The sequence below is a fragment of the Cydia strobilella genome, chromosome 19 (assembly GCF_947568885.1).
Source record: "Cydia strobilella chromosome 19, ilCydStro3.1, whole genome shotgun sequence".
Classification (NCBI taxonomy): Eukaryota; Metazoa; Arthropoda; class Insecta; order Lepidoptera; family Tortricidae; genus Cydia; species Cydia strobilella.
The window spans coordinates 2,741,166-2,762,186 of NC_086059.1; the positions used below are offsets into that span (position 1 = coordinate 2,741,166).

General features: G+C 38.1%; 1 protein-coding gene across 1 annotated transcript in view; it reads right to left on the minus strand.

Moving 5' to 3' along the window:
* The window catches only part of LOC134750032 (putative metabolite transport protein HI_1104), a 397,448-nt gene extending 390,211 nt beyond the window's left edge, over positions 1-7,237 (minus strand). Inside the window, exon 1 of the mRNA XM_063685112.1 lies at positions 7,071-7,237. The gene's annotated coding sequence lies outside the window, so the exon portion shown is untranslated. The remainder of the gene's footprint in view (positions 1-7,070) is intronic.
* Positions 7,238-21,021: the final 13,784 nt, after the last annotated feature.

Sequence of the window (21,021 nt, forward strand, 5' to 3'; positions counted from 1 at the left end):
ACATATAATACATCCCGACGTTTCGAACCCTTTACAGCGTTCGTGGTCAACGGGTGACTGAGAAAAAAGTACAAAGTGCAAAAATACCCACATACAAAAAATAATTACTGTTTCTTACTGTTGGACTTAGTCAATCTGTAAGAATGTCCTATAATATTTATTTATTATTATTTATTGTACTTATGTTATGTTGTGTTGTATTTATGTTTAAAACAAGGCTCGGAACCGGTATTTCTTCATACAAAAAATACCGGTATTATTACGTTCTTTTTCGTTCTTTGGTTTATTATTTCATTTTTAATGGGACAATACGAAGTTGTTACCTAAATACATGATTCAGTCCTAGAGCATAAAATAGTTAATAATATTGGGCTATTTTGGGATTTAAAAAAACCGGTTCCGAGCTCTGGTTTAAAATACCTATCAAGAATACATACTCGCACATACTCGTAATAGGTGGTCGTTCATTGTTGGTTTATTGATTTTAGACCATATGTCCGGTGAATACGGTTCAAAATAGGACTTAGTCTAGTCTACTGCTAAAACTATAAGAACAATGAATGCGCTTGCGACCCTGAACTTCACGCGAACTGGTTCAGGCAGTGAAAGGAGAGGATGGTTTTATGCAACTGTATGTTCTTTAAATTAATACATTTTTAATTTTACTACTTTTGTGTCTGATATTTTTTTTTTACTAAGCATGTTTATCATGCAGGTCAAATGGTGACATTTTAAATTATTTTAGTTTCTACAAACTAGGTAACAGGTTTAATCGTAGAAAAACAAAACACATTAAGCTAATAGAACTATGGAAAAAAATGTTGATCTAATAATCAAATAAAGATAATTTGATGTATTTTTTTTTTCAAATGAAATCAAGTCATGACTGTAATTGGTTTTCGCGTTTACTGTCAGTTTACATTAAATTAAAGCCTTGTGGTTAAGTAATTTAATTGAGTTTATTAGGGTTCCGTACCCAAAGGGTAAAAACGGGACCCTATTACTAAGACTCCGCTGTCCGTCTGGCCGTCTGTCCGTCTGTCCGTCTGTCTATCATTAGGCTGTATCTCATGAACCGTGATAGCTAGGCAGTTGAAATTTTCACAGATGATGTATTTCAGTTGCCGCTATAACAACAAATACTAAAAAGTACGGAACCCTCGGTGCGCGAGTCCGACTCGCACTTGGCCGGTTTTTTTTTAATACAAAACAATTGCCACGCAACGCAAGTCAGACTTAGCGCTGAATATCAAATTATCTTCATCTGTGGCCTGACGCCTGGTAAAAACTAATCACAGTTAATTATATGCTGGTAAACACAGTAATTGGATAGTTTTACGGGGGAATGAGTCATTAAAATCGAACATCGCGTCCTAGTGGCAAGCGTTATATTTACTTTCCAAAGTCTTCTACAGTCTATAAATTGTATATACCGATGTCAATCACAATGAAAAAATCAACGATGATCACAACTCTGGTCAACGTGAGACTCGAACCCACATCCTTGGATTGCCGGTCCAATGCGTTACCTGCGCCAGCTGACCATCCGTCAATAAACGCGACTTTAGTCATTGCAACTGTCTTCTCAAGTCAGTTCTGGTTGCATGTCTTTTTTGCCTTTCACCTAATTCTTTTCAGGGGGCCTAGCGTGTCAATCATTTATAGAAAACTCCAAAGGATACTCAAATAATTCATAGAAATTACGTCACTTTTCATTGCACCTGTCATCTTGATACATTTCGTCAGGTGATAACCAGAACTCACTAATTACTAAAAAGAAAAATAACAACCTTTTATTAGTAATAATATGGTTCACTATAGCTATGAACTAGTGGTGGTAATTAGTAATTTTTATTTTTCGATTGGTATTTATCGATATCCTCGTACGCTTATAATTTTTGCTAGGCCCCCTAAGAACACTTTTACCTTGTAAGGCACAATGTGCATTACAGTTGTTACGACGACGGTCTGGCGTAGTGGGTAGTGACCCTGCCTATGAAGCCGATGGTCCTGGGTTCGAATCCCGGTAAGGGCATTTATTTGTGTGATGAGCACAGATATTTGATCCTGAGTCATGGGTGTTTTCTATGTAAGTATTTAAGTATTTATATATTATGTATATCGTTGTCTGAGTACCCATAACACAAGCCTCCTTGGGCTTACCGTGGGACTTAGTCAATCTGTGTAAGAATGTCCTATAATATTTATTTATTTATTATTATTTACAGTGTACACTCCGTTTCAATTCGAACATTTCATAAACCGAATAAAGTAGCATTTTTGTTTCATTGTTTTTCCAAACAAACGAAATTCATTATATTTTACTACACGATATGGTTCAAATTAAAAATAGGACAATTTTGTATGGTGAGCCTTACGACGATAAGGCTACTGCATAACGCCGTCCACGGAATATCGTTACGGATATTGACCCGGCGCGTACGCAGCTTGCTGGACGCACGCTCTCAAGGACTAGGGTTTCTGTGTGGGCACTGTGCAATTATGGGTTTGAGAGCCACTGTACAGTACAACCTCGATATTGTATTTTTCTTAGGTTAGGTTAAGTTACACAAGGTAATGATTGGCTAAAAAACATTACTCATTTTCACTACTCACTTGGAAAGGCTTTTTCTTTCTTTATTCTTTGAAACCAGTGAGCAAACTGGCATTTTTTTTTTCAAAGTAATTTTAAGAAGCAAATTTTGAGCTTAGCTTGGATAGGATGGATTTTTAAGTGATGATTTTGAATAATAAATATTTAATAGCATTAATTTGGATTAGGTTTGTTATATTTAACATAATAATTTTAAGTATAGTGTTGAAAAATTTTGCGGATTGCAAAAAACGAAAAGCTGAATTTAAGAGACACGGTGGGTGATTAATTGATTTTAAATATAATGTTACATAAGTTTTTGGAAAAATTTAATTTTCGGTAGCTACCAGCTTTTTATGTATATCGCTGACTGTACTTTTCTTTCCACAGGCAACTAATATTCATCGAGAAAATTCTAAAAACCCCAATTACAATTAGGTTGCGTTGTTTTATCACATAGTTCCTATGGCCATCTCCTGTCTCCATCATCAGATCAGCTCGATGTACCATAATATTCCATTGTCATCCGACTTTATATGTATTAAATTTTTAGCTTCATTGGAAGTTGGGAAGTGGGTCAAATTTAACTTGCAAGATTTGACCTTAGATTAGATACATGCATATGTACAATGCAAGTAATAAGAAGCTTGTGAAATTAAATAATTTTCGCCATCAGGGCCGTGTTGCAGAATAAGTAATAATTTTACTTATTAGAAATGAGCGACATGGCCACTTATACAAAATGAAAGTTAATTTAATTTGTTACAAGTTTTATTTAGACAAGTTTTTCGGTATCTTGAATACTTTTTGAGATATCCGCTCTTGAAAGTTTATTTAGGGCTCTCAATTTTATCTGGATATATACCCTCTATACCTTCTTATTGCTTGGCCTATTGTGGATTTACTCAATTTATAATATCCGTACAGGATGGAGATTCCCATTAGCAAATACGAGGAAAACAGGTGACAATATTGTAAAGAATGCCGCCACAACTAGGCAATCGATTATCTAATGGCGATTATTAAATAATTGCTTTCGTAGTCACTTGATTACAAGGACTTGTGACGGACGCATCACGATCATGACATTAACGCCTGTACAGTCACCATCAGATATATCGGAGCGGCCGAGGTGCTCACAAATATCTGAACACGCTTCTATTGTCAAGGCTTTAAGTGCGTGTTCAGATATTTTTGAACACCTCGGCCGCTCCGATATATACGATGGCAACTGTACGTGTGTCTCCAGATAACAGGTGAGAAGCTGTTACTATTTCTTAGGGTTCCGTACCCAAAGGGTAAAAACAGGACCCTATTACTAAGACTCCACTGTCCGTCTGTCTGTCTGTCCGTCTGTCTTTCACCAGGCTGTTTCTCACCGTGATAGCTAGACAGCTGAAATTATCCCAGATGATGATGATGTATTTCTGTTGCCGCTATAACAACAAATACAAAAACAGACTTGGCTGATTTTTTAATACCACGTTGATGGCAAACAAGCCGTATGACCCGCCTGGGATGTGATGGTCACCGTAGCTTATGGACGCCTGCATCTCCAGGGGTACCACGTCACATAACTGCACGGTATACGCAAACACAGTCATTAGCACTCATGAATCTAGTATATTTAACTGGATCAGGCATGAGGGGTGGGGGCCGTGGGGGGAAATGACCAAACGGGAAAGTCTTATGTATCTTTCAGTAGGAGTAGCAGAGAAAGCGCTATTATTGTTTGTCCTTGTCACAATCTCAGTTTTTTTGTTCCCGCCGTAAATTTAGTATGGTTTATGGTGGGCTACAAATAAACTCGACCAATCATGTTGTCGCATTACGTATGTTCTGTCCCTCACGGACGCAGGCGTAGGTATAGCACTGTACTGTACACTTGTACGGTTCTTGTGTTCCTCCAGCTAGTTGGTTGTTAATTGCAGCCACTTTAAACAATTAATGAATAGCGGACTACATTGTACAAGACACTATTATGACTTTCAAGAATTGAAAAAGGAAGACATTATGATTATATAGACTGGCCAATAAACAGTCGCGTTTCTTGTTAGTCTGCTTTTCCAATTTGACGACCGGTCTGGCCTAGCGGGTAGTGACCATGCCTGTGAAGCCGATGGTCCTGCGTTCGAATCCCGGTAAGGGTGTTTTATACGTATATGTACATAAGTATGTATATCGTCGCCTAGCACCCATAGTACAAGCTTTGCTTAGTTTGGGGCTTAGGTTGATATGTGTAAGATGTCCCCTAATATTTATTTATTTAATGAGTCAGAAATGACCGAAGATGAGAGGAGACATGCGGGCATCAACAAACACGTCTCTCATCTCGGCCTTAGTGGAGAGGCAGCCTTATTGTAGTTGATGGCGTCACATTAGTCGGTTATCAGCTCCTTGTATCTAGATGGAAGCGTTTGATTTTCGTTTGACACCGTATCGTAGGGAGTTGCTATAATATAGGTACTAGTTATCGCTCCAATTTTTATTTCTAAGTGCATATATTTTTGTAAGTCTTTTTTGGAGACGATGAAGATGACAAGAGCACGCGTTAGCGGCCCGCGCGTGCTCCCGTTCAAGCCCCTCGGTATGGAGCAACACATGTCGAGTAATATTTCTCTTAAAAATACGTGCGTGACCCGTTTTAATATATAGCTTGACTAAAAAATAAGTGCATTCCCGTTGCCAGGGAGGTTTTGGGATACTGAGAAACTTTTACTATGGAACCAACCACGAAATAGCGAAAAAAATTTTACCCTCCCATAGAAAATAGACCAGCCAAAATGTATGAAAGAGCCTAATTTTTTTTCGCGATTTCGTGGTTGGTCCCATAGTAAAAGTTGCTCAGTACCTATAATCTGTCATGTCAATTTGTAACATATTTGGTAAATAAACGATTTGTAATCCCAAAACCTCTCTGGCAACGGGAATGCACTTATTTTTTTTAAATCTTATTTTTCATGATCCACAAGGATGGCGTGGCGTCGATCATTAAAATTATGCGTTGAAAAATAGTCTTTATTATTTACCTATTATCACAAGACACAGACACAGGGTGCTACAGAAATAGGTCAGTAGGCTGCCGCAATCGGAAAACTGCTTATCTTCATGGATTATTCAAAGAATATCCAACAATGTATTCCGGTATAATAATAGTTAGACAATAAAGTTTGAAAACTTTAAGTGGGTCAGTAAAAGCGGTTAAGGTTGCTTACACATTTTTTAGGGTTCCGTACCCAAAGGGTAAAAACGGGACCCTATTATTAAGACTATCTGTCTGTCTGTCCGTCTATCACCAGGCTGTATCGCATGAACCGTGATAGCTAGACAGTTGAAATTTTCACAGATGATGTATTTCTGTTGCCGTTATAACAACAAATACTAAAAACATATAAAAATAAATATTTAAGTGGGGCTCCCATACAACAAACGTGATTTTTTTGCCATTTTTGCGTAATGGTACGGAACCCTACGTGCGCGAGGCCGACTCGCACTTGGCCGGTTTTTTTATTACACTATAATAAAGTTTTTTTTCGCTAGGTACGTTTTTTTCATCTGAAAATAATCATGACCATAACTTAAACAAGTCTTGTCTATTGCGCTCTACCATCGATCTTTTCCCTTTATCTTTTATGTCTATTCCGCCTGAAAAACACCGTTCATATGACAAATCATTCACTGTGCACTGTCAAGCTTTGGAACGTACTACGGTGCTACCATCTTTGAGGCACTGCCAAATTTTTACCCGAGCAAGCGAAAGATGCCAAAAAGGGAATCTGAGCGTCGCCAGGGTTTTAAGACAAGAGGGTTAAACAAACTTTACTTCCGAGTGAAATACAAAAATTTTCACCGCACCAACGCGCGGAAAATATACTACCTGTAAAACATTACGAATAAAATCTAAAAGAACGCTATTAAGTATTTATCGTTCAAAATCATCACTTATTATATAAAAGTCAACACACATGGGGAGCAGCATTTCCTCACGGTGGGAAACAACTCGAAATTTGCATCTAATTACTTTTCCATTCTTGTGGATAAAATGCAATTTTCTCATCAGTTTTTGAAGAATAAAGAGAGCCTTTACGAACTGGTGTTGTTAAAAAGAACTATACTCGGCATAAGTTTTTTGGGTTTGCAATACTAATAGCATTAGGGTCATTGCGCTAGCGCTAGTTTCCGTCCATGCTCTTCGTCCAGTTGACGGATTAGCACATGTCATAATATATTCCATGTTTAATTTGATACTTGCAAAATACCGTCACTATTAGTTATTCTGTGATACCGTTTATATGCTAAGAGATGAAGGATGCAACAAGTCCAAATTTATGCAGCAATATAGGTTTATATTCAAATTTCGTCAAGTGGACGATAACTAGCGCCATGACCCTATTTTAGCTTCCCTTTGCCTGGCAAACGATCGATCCTTAGTAAACTATAAAGTGCTGTCTTATTTCAAAAAGGTACTGAAACTTACCTTTAATTAAAATTCACCACCAAAACACAAAAGCTACACACGCGTTCCAAAAATGGAATTACGAACTCGAATTTTAATTCGCTTCGTTTAAATTTCCAACCGTTGTCTGCTGGCAACCTCTAAAGCGCGTTCATAGGTTGCAACAGGCGCGTGCGCCGTGTAAGATAGCGCGGCGGCGACTGAGCGGTGGTGGCGGTGGATGCTACCACCACCAACGAAGCTTTCAGTGCCGCCCGCCTAGTGATCATGGTTTGCGGAAACGGTGTGATAACTGATAACCGCCTAAGTTATGCAGAAAGACCGGAAGGATTATCCGGTTTGTGGTAACTGGTTATGAATTGGATCTGGATTTGTTTTGATATGTCAGCTGTCAACAGTGACATTTCTGGTTGAAGGAATGTGACGACAGAAATATCCATTAACTATTATAACTTTTGAATATTTTGTGTTCTATGTTGTATCGATACCGTGTATCGGAAGTCGATAAATGAGAACTCCCAATGACAGTTCAAAAATGCCTCAATAATTCCGGTCTCTGGGTAATCGGTGAACAAAAAGATTACTCCGCCTTTTTTTGAAGTGTTAAAATGAGAATTTTCTTTGTGCCCAAATGTTTCATATTCATACACACACATCTGTCAACTGCCTAACCTCATAATCTCATAACCGTCACATCGAAAAGGGCAGGTCAAAGAAATATTTGAATCACTGCACTGAAACCGTATACAATAACATTTTTTTTAAATAGAAAAACCCTCGCAGAAGTAATCATGAAGTTCTACATAGATTTGCAAATTTTTTTTACATAATTAAGCGTAGTTAAGAAGCAGTGTCATCAATCAAGAAGTGTCATCAGAATCAATTTAATTGATTCAATTGTGTTACGTAAAATTAACCGTGTATTAAATTAAATTTGTATTGTATTTATTGTACTTAATTCATTCATACACATATAAGCCTATAGTATGCTAACACACCTTCGTGCTACATATAACTAAAATAGAAATGGCTTAATTGTCGTAACACAATGGAATCAATTAAGTTTTGACTAACAGGTCCTTAACTATGTACAAATTTTTTACAATTAACTCACATCAGGTACTTTATGTGGTAAAACTCTGAAGTAAAATATACTTAAGTAGATAATAACTGCTACTTCGGATCATATCAGTATTAGTATTATCACTACACCTTATAAAACAAAGTCCCCCACCGCGTCTGTCTGCTTCTATGTTCGCGAAAAACTCATAAACTACTGAACGGAATTCCATGCGGTTTTCACCTATCAATAGAGTGATTCTTGAGGAAGATTTAGGTGTATAATTTGTTAAGGTTTTGTGTAACCCGTGCGAAGCCGGGGCCAGAGGCGTATTTAAAAATTTGGCGCCCCGGGCCGTTGGGCCTCTGCCGCCCCCCATGACCCATAAAGTAAACACAAACAAGCATATTTTTTCTCAGTGCCTTTCTGCAGAGGGCCGGAGGCCCGGAGCGTCCGATTGCGGTGTGCTGCCCTGTGAGGCTTAAGGTCGAACTGCATGAATGCAAGGCTATGAATATGATTAAAGTTTTCTGCGAGCCCAAGAGACTTAAAAGGCTTGCTTCAGTGGAGCTGAACTGGGACAAAAACCTATGGCCAAGACGAGCTCTGCATAGTGCTAAAGTCCCGGATCGTCCAATTGCGGCGCTCTTCCGCGCAAAGCCAAAGTTCGAGGTAGGAAAAATCTATGTTTGGGATTGGAACAATGACCAAGCCGAGCTCCGCATAAAGAGCTTCAATGCAAGGTCGAAAGACCGAGCTGGAGGAGGGGAGAGCTTAGAATGGGCTTGGAGCTTGGAACCAATGTGATCTCGGCTCTCCTGCTACCTGCTACTCGACCTTTGGCGTTCGCTCAAATTAAAGCGAAGGCGCGACTTGCTGGAAATGCTGGAATGCTTCTGGTCTTCTGGAAGGCGCGACTTTTAAGCTTTTCAGGGCTCGCAACCTGACCTTTTAGTCCGCCATAATTTTTATGAAGGTCTCCGTTTTAACTCGGGCATTTTGCTTTCGTATGTACAGGTCGCAATTCTTAACCAATTCTCGTGAAATTTTGTGACCAGATTCTATGATTAAATAGAGTTTTTTGTCGATCCAGTTTTAGGATTTTTTTCAAAATGCGGAAATGGGCATAAAGGACTTAAGCGCCTTGTGAGTTCACTATGATAACTACTCAACGAACTAAGTCCTTTTTAATAATAAAACTTCCGTGAGACACACTAACTAACACACACACACACACACTAACTAAGTCCTTTTCACTTTCACAGAGCCACTAGTAATAACATTGTAAATTTGTAAACCTATAATAGCGGCTCTGCAGCATCTCGGCCTTACGTGGTGCGCTCCCTTCGGCATCCTAGAGTCTTTAGCTCAATACCCTGCTTGCGGTCCGTCTGTTTGTTTTTTAACTCTACACCTTATGTTTCCCTTTTCCAGTATCTCGGCCTCCTGCCTTGCGGTTCACCTTTGAAACAACTAACCATTTCGTATCGTGTCTGAACTTTATTTTTATTCAATACCTAGTTCTATCATTCAATATGATTTTTGCGTATATTGATCAGTGTTTTGCTGAGTAATTAACCACTAAATGAATGATGGAAAATTTAGTACTCACTAAAAAAACGTGCTTTGTATTTTGTGCTAGGCTCCGACTGACCCGTTCGCCACCTCTGAATTCTATAACTCAATAATTATAGTGTACGGTTTCCGGTTCACGTCGGCGTCAGTGTCTGGACGCCGTGCGCCACAGAGGTACGGACGTCATACACGATGCCTTTATTTACCGTAGGAAGTATAGTGGCTACTGACGCAATGGCCGGCGTCTAGACTTCGCTCACGGCGTTTATGCCAACGTCAAGCATGCAGAGTTAAAAAGCATTAACGGGAGCCTGCGGCCAGGGCGATGTGAAGAGCGACGTCACAGGGCGACATCATGAGAACTCGTCGACAATCCGACGTGGGTTAAGAAGGTAGAAGGCAAAGGGGCGTAAATGCGCTGTAAAAATTGTAATGTGACTACTGGCAATAGACAACGAATAGTTACTTACTTTAAATTAAATTATGTCTAGTAGGTAGGTACCAGTAACACCACAAAAAAAACAATTAATTCGGGCGCCACTGAGGCACCCGAAACTGAAAGCCAGCGGCGGCCTGCGCCGCCCCCCGCAGCCTGCCGCCCCGGGCCATGGCCCCCTTGGCCCTAGGGTAAATACGCCCCTGGCCGGGGCGGGTCGCTGGTACCGCATAAAATATTGAATATCCCCGTGTCCTTGTGCGGTATTTCTATTGCTAAGAAAACGAATTAATAACTAAAACTGACTCGTATATAATGTTCCATTTTATTAAAAAGTTAAAAGAACAAGGTTCACATTAAACCTTTAATTAAGTTCAGACGTCACAAGACCACTACTGACTCACATTACAAGTACTGTGGAAAATTATATGAACTCCGTTGACTCCGAAAGGTTATGAAATACTCGTAGTAGGCATGTCTTAAAGAGTTATGTCGTTCTCGTTTAGAGAGTAAAAAGTCATTTGTTAATCAAATGTTTCCATTGCGATGATCTTGGAGTTAATTCTCGACATTCTCGTATTTAAAACACTAAGTTTTTGAAATTCTATCCGTTTCAATTTTTTTTTTCACCCCCAGTTAGGGGTCATCTATTAATTACGTCACACGTTTAGGGGGAGGGAGGGGGTCCAGAAAATGTGACATGTTGTGACATAGGGGTGGGGAGGAGGGGTCACAAACTTTGTGACATCACTTTAACTTCACCTGTAGCCGAAAAAAACAGGAAATTCGTGTAATGTAATTTATGGATGACCCGTTATATATACCCTACCCATTTCTAAAAATCCGACGATGTAACCAATAGTTATCGTTAGCTAAGTCGATTTGTGTTAATTCGTCCCATAATGGCCATAATGCCCATAATATATAATATGTGCCATTTTCAATCAAAAGGGTACTTATTGTCGGTTGTCAATAAGGCGGCAAGCAACAATGTGGTACCTTTTGGTGGTGGTGATGGATACAAAAAACATACATACAAACATACATTGCACACACACATACATTGGTTTATTTATTATATATTTATTTATATATTTATTGATATATGTATTTATTTACTTATTTTATGGTGTGAAACATGTTGAGCAATCTTCGACTCAAAATACGTAAGTGACCCGTTTTAACATATTTGTGGCTTTCTATTACAGAAGGGTTCTTATCGATTATGTGCAATAAGAACCTTTCTATGGGAATCTCTGTTGGAATTTCAAATGGAAAGGACCTTATTGCACTTGTAGCATAAGGCCCCTTCTGTGATGGAAAGTCACATTTAATACTTATGTCTGTGTCTCACGGAAGTTTTGTTATTAAAACTGAAAACTTTGATTTAAAACGAAAGCCTTAGGTATATCTAGTTAGATTTGATTTAGATGATTGGTTGCTGAATGTTCTCAATGCGGTGACAGTTGAACGCTGGCTAATTGGCAGGGAATCCCCGTGCGTAGGGCCTTAGGTAAAGGTTTTACCTAGTAAGTAATATAAATGTTAATTAATCAATAAAAGTTAATGATTTAGGTACTTAGCAGTCGGTTGGATTCCCAGATTGCTTTGGATTTTAATTGAAGGCATGTTTACAAAAACAATATAACTAACATTTTTTGCGGATTTGAGTTGTTGGTATCATAGTATTCGTCTAAGCAGTAGGCCGAGCACATGATTGGCGCGACAGTATCTCGCCGCGAGAAAGACTACCCATCTTTTACTAACTGTATGAATTAAAGAGGGACGGGTAGTCTATGTCGCGGCGAGATACTCTCGCGCCAATCATGTGCTAGCCCGGCTGGATCTACACGTAGAGCAAAAGATAGTGTCCAAAAATGACCCCAATTGTCCAAAATCAGTAAATCCACTAGTTAAGTAAGATAAGTCTGTACCTCTCTGATAGAATACAAAATATAATTTCTATAGAAACTTGTTTTATTTTCTTACAAAAAGAACATAACAAAATTTTACAAAAACAGCATAAGTGACGAACGTATTTTTCAATTTTTTTCCAAAAATACTGGTCTTTGAAATGTGTAATCGTATATTTGGGAACTATTGGCCACTTACTAAAATCACCTATACAATGTTTATGTCCAATAACTAATATATAAGAAGACATTTAGTTTGTTTCGTTTCCTGTAAATTCATGTCTAGTGTAGTTATGTTGTTTTTGTAAACATGCCTTCAATTGTAACATACACTGAACACAATAATGCCGGTTGAAAAAACAAATACTTACCGCGTGAGGAAGGGTCTGTTTTTCGAATTTATAGTACAGTCGCCATCAGATATATCGCAGCGGCCAAGGTGCTCATAAATATCTGAACAAGCACTCTAACGCCTTGACAATAGAGGCGTGTTCAGATATTTGTGAGCACCTTGACCGCTCCGATATATCTGATGGCGACTGTACAATATCAGGAAGACCGAGAAAAATTACATTGTTAAAAATTGTGTAATGTACGGAACCCTTGGAACGCGAGTCCGACTCGCACTTGACCGGTTTTTCTTTAGTATATTAAATCTATTTCAGTTTATAATTTAGGATGACAAAAACAAATCAAAAAATATTTAATAAAAATAATTTGATTTGTTCCCTATTTGTCATTCTGTATGTTACGGACCCCATAGGCTAGTCTCACTTACTCTGGTTCACATGGGTATGGGAATAGCGTATGTGGCTTCACGTACACTCGCTACATTTGGCTCCCTCTGAGGGTTGCGGTTAATCTGGATGTAATTCAGTTTGAAGTAACTCGGCTGTAGGCCGTCTCGCATACTGAGCAGCATTTTAGTAATTAATTCTAGTTGTTTAGATATCTATCTAAATTTAAAAAACCGGCCAAGTGCGAGGCGGACTCGCGCACGAAGGGTTCCGTACAATTACGCAAAGAAAAAACACTTTTCTGGGATTTTAATATTTATTTTATTCTGTTTTTAGTATTTGTTTTTGTAGCGGGAACAGAAATACATCATCTGTGAAAATTTAAACTGTCTAGCTATCACGGTTCATGAGATATAGCCTGGTGACAGACGGACAGACAGACAGCGGAGTCTTAGTAATAGGGTGCCGTTTTTACCCTTTGGGTACGGAACCCTAAAAATGGGCTACCTATAAAAATACAAATTATACATACTGGGTGTTGGGAGTGCCAGAGAACAAAGCTATGTAGAGTTAAAGATTTTAATTTCTGATATACTCCACGACAATAGAAATATGATAAGGCATTCAGAAGTTATGGTGGAATAAAGAAACTCACATACATACAAACATGAACGCTGAAAACAATACACTTTTTTGGGCAGTCGTGTAAAAACAGTACCACAGCTGTAACGGTTAGGCATACAATGACAATAAGTTTAGCATTGCAAAGTCACAATCCTTAATTGCAATATGGTTTTGTTTTTCTAATTGTTTTCTGTTTATTAAGGGTATTATTGTATATCACTGTTATGTCTATTTTATGTGCTTCATCGCATAATGCCTTTTAAAACCGAAAACTTACATACCTAGCAACATATACAAATGTAGATACAGGATGGCCCATGGCAGACATGGGTCTGCAACCATAAATCGAGAATAAACATCTATGGCGACGCGTTTATAGTGCTACATTTCCAGCAGCTTACCTAATTAAGTAAGCATTATTAGGGTTCCGTACCCAAAGGGTAAAAACGGGACCCTATTAATAAGACTCCTCTCTCCGTCTGTCTGTCACCAGCATGTCACCAGGCTGTTGTTATGAACCGTGACAGCAAGCTAGGCAGTTGAAATTTTCACAGATGATGTACATGTCGCCAAAAGCGACTAAAAATAATAGTGAGTAAAAACCGTACTGATAAATATTTTGAAATATGTCTCACGATAGTTTAAGTGCGATGATGTACATATTTCTGTTGCCGCTATAACAGCAAATACTAAAAAGTACGGAACCCTCGGTGGGCGAGTCCGACTAGCACTTGACCGGTTTTTTTACAGGGTTTATAGATAAGCAGGACACATAAGCTCTGGTTACATACAAGGAATGTTTGATATACATGAAAATATCTGCGCCTTTTAAACTAAGAAAATGTAGAATGAAGTCAAGTTGTAAATGGTTAGCTATTGCCGCTATACTTACTCAACCTCGTATCTGCAACACTCATTTGATGACAAAAACACCCGTATTCCGAATGAAAGAAAAGCGACATTTCCATCAAATGATTGTTGCAGATATGAGGTTGAGTAAGTATAGCGACGCTATGACAATAAGGAGCAGGGTCAGCATGAAGTGGCCACAGACCACAGAACCGGTGCGGGTATTAGAGCAATAAACGACAGGCATGCCGCACGCGCTGGCTTGTTATCACTACCGGAATTTATTGTATCGGGACAGAGGCAGCGGAGACGACATTTACATGACTGCCAAGATTTGATTTGCTCTTCGCCATGTTGCTGATTGTTAGTGGTACTTTATTTTACTGGCAAGAGACTTTGACCACAGACGTTGAAGACTTTCATTGGAGACGACACTTACATGACTGCCAAGATTTGATTTGCTCTTCGCCATGTTGCTGATTGTTAGTGGTACTTTATTTTACTGGCAAGAGACTTTGACCACAGACGTTGAAGACTTTCATTGGAGACGACACTTACATGACTGCCAAGATTTGATTTGCTCTTCGCCATGTTGCTGATTGTTAGTGGTACTTTATTTTACTGGCAAGGTGACTAACCACAGACGTTGAAGACTTTCAACGGAGACGACACTTACATGACTGCCAAGATTTGATTTGCTCTTCGCCATGTTGCTGATTGTTAGTGGTACTTTATTTTACTGGCAAGGAGACTTTGACCACAGACGTTGAAAGTCATCGGATGTCATGTCATCGATGTAAACGAGAAGAAAATTCTCAATTGTAAACGATTTTACCACAAAAATGACAAAAAAGATTTTCAAAGATGAAAGAAAAAATATTGTGAATACAATAAAGCATTTCTGTTAGTAAAAGGACAAAGGATTGCGTAGTATTCCAATCAACGATGTTTACATACCTCTAGTCTTAACTTGACCGATACTGATATTCTATATGATGACTATACATGACATTTATACGCACATTATTATTATTGCTATATATGTAAGCAGCTTGTAACGATCCTATCTTGGGGCCAAATAGATCTTGTCAGGCCTTAGACCTAGATATTTGTCATTTAACACCACTCAATACCACTTATGCTCCAACATTCATATCGCAAATGTATCTCAGTTATTATTGATATTAATTGGTGCTATAACTAGCAAACCTTATCGTATATAGTCAGGAATGATTGTCATTCTTTACAATGTAGGAAACAAACACTTCCGACTCAATGATTGTCCTGAATGATTGACTAAACGATTAACCTAATATGGAATGATTGTTATACATAAATAGGTTATTGAGAAATATTAAAAAAATATAAAGAGAAATGTATAGTGTAGGTAGACTCGATTCTCTATCGAATAATCTTTGTAGAGTTATTCGATACACACACACGTTGGTAAGAGCTGGAGTAAAATCAGTACTGAATCGTCAACATCCTATTATAAAAACTGCGGCAGCTTTTGTGAATCAACCCATCCATTCATTGATGAAAAGGCCTCCTAGCAAAGTCGGTATATAGTGACCCTGTTAACTGCACAAAAGATCCCTATGGTTCGAAGTGTATCCGCAAGGGCCCCCGAAAACCATAAGATAAGATAAGACCCTGTCTACAAAGCAGGAGGTCCCGACCGGGTTCAAATCCCAGTAAGGGCATTTATTTGTGTTTATCACGAGTTCTGGATGTTATCTGTGTATATGAAGGGTCGGAAAGAACATGTCTAGTCACCGTGATAACATTTTGAGTTATCACGGTTTGAAAGGAACGACGTAGGTACCATATTATTTTCATATATATGTGTTTTTAAAGTGAGAAAAAAAGGAGTTATATTTATAATGGCAGCGGTAACAGAATTTGTAACTAATAGTTCATTGAGGGCTCTACATTTTTAAGATTAAAATCTCATTTTATAAAAAAGGTGACTAGTTCTTTCCGTGTACCCTTCATAACATATAATGGTCGCCTTAGTATCAACTATCAACAGTTACTTTGCTTAGTTTGGGGCTATGTCGATCTGTATAAGACTGTCCCTAAATTATTTTTGGGCAAAATCCTTAAGCGTTTTAATTAGCTTATTTGACAAGTGTTATGAATGGATTTATTGATTAACTAGCGACGTAGCGACCTGCCCGCGAACATATAGACATACAGGCAGACAGACGCGGATTGTTTTCTAAGGCGTAGTAAAAAAAACCCTTCCTTGAGATCCACAGCGCAGGCTTCGTCATCTTAGAGAAAGATCATCACCTTATATTTCGTCTCTAAATTAACGGGTTAGTACAGTCAGCGTATCTACTCTGATACCTTAGCTTATTAAAAAGAGATGTGTCTCCGTATTTAGAACAATTAAACTGTTGCAGATACTTATTGGGAATGGGAATTGCCCAGATACCTATATCTAATATACTTGGAAAAGTATTCGAGGAAGGCAGATAATTTTGGCGCGTTGTTTCATACGCTTTTATTGATGCTGACTATAAATTACTCTCTAACAAGTAAATGTGATCCCACAGGCTTGTATCAGCTATGTGCCTGACTACTAACTACATAACATACTAATACTACCATAGACAAAGAGAAATTTGATACTACTTAAGGGGCTCCCCGCGGTTTTCATCGATTTTGACAAATTTTGAGCCGTTACTCCTAAGTCCTATTACATTTGCACTTCAGATAGAATTATAACGCTGCCCTTACGTAGACTCGTGAACGCGAAGCGAAGCGGTGGGGCGCGGCGCGGCGGGCCCAAGGCGTTCGCGTTCGCAGCGTGATCGCCCACGTAGGACACTTCTATAGGTATCAAAGGATTGATTCACCCCGCGCCGCGCCGCTTCGCGTTCGCGACTTCGCGTGTTGTTCGCCTACACACTTAGTACGCTGCGTTAGACAAACGGCTATCGGTTCTTCAATATTTTATCCCCATTATTGTCTGTCGGATTTTGAAAGAAATGAATACTTATTTTTTTATGATTTTTTTAAACATTGTCTAAAAAACTTTTTCGTAACTCGATAACTGTGAAGGATCTTACATCTACGAAATCTACATACATATATCGGTTCGTCTTTGATGTCTCTAAAAACTGGTCAGAGATTTAAATTTTAAACTAACTAAACACAAAAGTTATGGCCAGAAAACCAGTTTTATGGCCTAAAAATTGTTCAACTTTGATGCCAAATATCTCGAAGACAATACTTTGAAAAATATGGGATACTATATTGCTTAAAGCCGTTGTTGTTAATATGATTAAGCTACAAAAACATTAAAAAACTAAGGGATTCAGATCGAAGGTCATTGTCGCCAGGGAGCCACTTAAATTCTAAGGGCGATCGCTAACTGGCGCGATTGCACGGAGCTAGTGAGCGGGTTAACAAGAAATAGTATGAGCAACGCCAACTGATTTTACCTACAATTGCACCCGCGTGCGTGCGCCCGCTCCGTGCATCCGCACTAGCTAGCGGACGCCCTAAATCATCTGCTACATAATGTGTCGTGTTTTTCATACCCGTTTAGAGGATTTTTTTTCTGTTTACGGTTCTCTGACGTCAAATTATACGGCCGGGACGGACCGGGAGAATTTCTTGACTGTTCTGTATCAGCCGATTGAAACGATATAATTTCGGTGTGGAAAGCCGTCATACGAACAGAAATATTATCATCTTGTTTATTTGGCGGGTCGCGGGAACTGGGTTCATTTGTTCTTTTAGACATCTTCTCAGTTAGTAATTTATTGTAATATATATAATATTACATATAAAATGTTGTAAGAAGCATACACAAATCGTAAATGATAACATTGACATTTAATTATTATGACTTTGATTGATGAACGATAAAATAGAAAAAAAGACGTTCAGTTGTGAAAACCGTAGCTTAAATAGAGTTGAATAAACGCCTTATGCTTTGAGTTCTGTTTATCATATTTCACATATTTATATAAAATATTATGAAAATATTACAGAAAATGTCCAAAAACCTAAATAAACAAATACATAATAGGCGCAATTATTTTTTTACTAGCTTTTGCCCGCGACTTCGTCTGCGCGGAGTTAGTAATTTGGGTAGTTTCTTTTTTATCCAATCTGCTTTTTATCGATTCCTCATACAAACTTCCACCCCCCCGTTTCACCCCCTTAAAAGATGACTTCTGGGATAAAAACTACCCTATGTCCTTCCTTCCGATCTCTATACCAAATTAGAATAGAATAAAATATTTATTGCTCTCATGTTGGTGTACAGGTCTTACTCTAAGTACAATGGTTCCATTACAACATGTTACCCTAAAAGGGTATTGCAATTACACGTACATTAAAATATGCAAAGACAGGGGTACATAAATCTTTCAATTATAGTTTGTCAAGGGACTGTCTCATAGACAGAGAGAATCAAACTATCTTTGTCTTACACTAGTACTAGCACCCAAAAGAAAAGGATGAGTATAGTTTTCTTTGTTCCTATTTACTGACAAGATTTGCTTGACCAACTAATACTTAAACACGTACAGTATTATTGTTAATTTCAAGTAGGTAAATCGGTTCAGCGGTTTAAGCGTGAAGAGGGACCTGTGAGAGGGACAGACAGACAGACAAACACACTTTCGCATTTAAGTATGGATTATATTATTATGATAAGATTGATAAGCTATTAAAAAATTACTTCGCATGTACTACTATCCTATACAGAAATTATTTTCGTGGCATTGCTAGTTTTCTATATGGTTATAAGATGACAATAATGTCGCTGGATATAAGATAAGTAAAATGATTCAGCGTTGTACAAAACCTATTTGTTTTCATTTTCTTTTCACATCACCAATTCGAAAACGGGCTTTTTCTTCCCTACTAGGAGGGATCAAAGTGGCACTTTTCTTCCCTGCTAGGAGGGATCAAAGTAACACTTTTCTGTTCTAGGACACTATTTTTACATTTTTTAGCACATTATTTTTATAACTTAAATAATATTTTTAAACATCATATTTACCTTATAGGTGATGTGAAAAGCAGTATGTGTCACATGGTAGCAAAATTATTTCCATCTTGAGCGTAACACACTTGAATCTATGCTCAGGATTTTACTTTAGAATCCCTCGGTACTCTCGGGATTTTATTATAGAATCCTTCGCTTCGTTTAGGATTCAATGTACGCCCTCGCCGTAAATATGTCATTTTGCTCCCTTGTGACACAATCTACTATTACCGTTGAGCTAAACTTATGTTGGTTCTTTATTTTATCATAGGATGGGATACTTATATCTTAACGACATTCTGAATTCCTATTGTGATAAAGGTGTAAGCGCCTTAGTGAGACGAATACACTTAATGCTTTTTAAATCTTTAATTAAATTTTACATTGATCGAACTAGATGGCATTGCTAATATGCAATTAATAGTTAATTGATTAGCTTACAAAGATGTTTTGCTAGTATTTTACAATGCAAATTTCGACCTTGCAAGAATGCCTACCGGATTCGTTTTTATGAATATATTTCTGACTCCTACGCGCCTCTTGAGTTCGCTATTAATATACGAAGCATAATATCTACAATACAATCTCCGTAACTAATCTTTTCTGCCCCAGATCATTGGTTATAAAGTTTCAATATATTATTTGCCTTACAAAACACACAACACGCACTACTTACAGTATGTGTTTAAATGTAAATGTAAGAATTTCCTTTAAATTGTCTACCTAGCTATCTTTTTGGGGATACCGCCGTTTAGCCAAAATATTTTTCGCAAATTTCACTTCCCAACGAACTTATGGCATCAGTTTCATTTCCCAAATGAAATTTTAGCAAGTTTTTTATTTCGCAACCATTTCATTTCCCAACCCCATACTTGGGAAATGAAAATGACGTACTAGGTTGGGTTAGGTTAGGTTAGATTATGAAAATTTGCGAAATGAAATTTTGCCAAATGATAATTTGCGTAAAATAGGTTGGGAAGTAATACTTTGGGAAACGATTTTTGGCAATACATTAGTAAACCATCTTTTTGAGTCTGTTTTTTTTTTCAGAACGGAGTGCTTTAGATTTGTATTTTTGATTCAATTATTACCTACCAAATGTGTTTGGTACTGCGAATCACATCTTAGCGATACGAGCGAGTTTAGTTTATAATAATATTGTTGTTTATGGGTGAATAATTAGCTGTTATTTCAATACATAATTTCAAAAAAAGTAACTATGTTCCTGCTGGGCTTGAACCTACGATCCCCGCTATACAGTATTCAATCAATTGATTTTATATTTAAATAGACTATAAATATCAATTGCCTATTTATTTAAAACCTAAGACAACTGTAGCCAATTCAAAATCGTGTCCGAAAGGACCTTTAATAGGCGGGGCCGCGGGCGCAGCTAGTCTCAGGGCCGCCGCGGCCGGAAACCGGGTCTATCTGACAACCTAACAATCGTGTCACTCCGAACTTGACGGCACTTCCTTTTTAGGGTAGATGTCCTATGAAGAGCTAAGCGATGCTATAGTTTGTCAAAGGACTGTCTCATTATACACATAGACAGAGAATCATACTATCTTTGTCTTACACTAGTACTAGCACCGAAAAGAAAATGATGAGTATAGTTTTTAGGGTTCCGTACCCAAAGGGTGAAAACGGGACCCTATTACTAAGACTCCGCTGTCCGTCTGTCCGTCTGTCACCAGGCTGTATCTCATGAACCGTCATAGCTAGACAGTTGAAGTTTTCACAGATGATGTATTTCTGTTGCCGCTA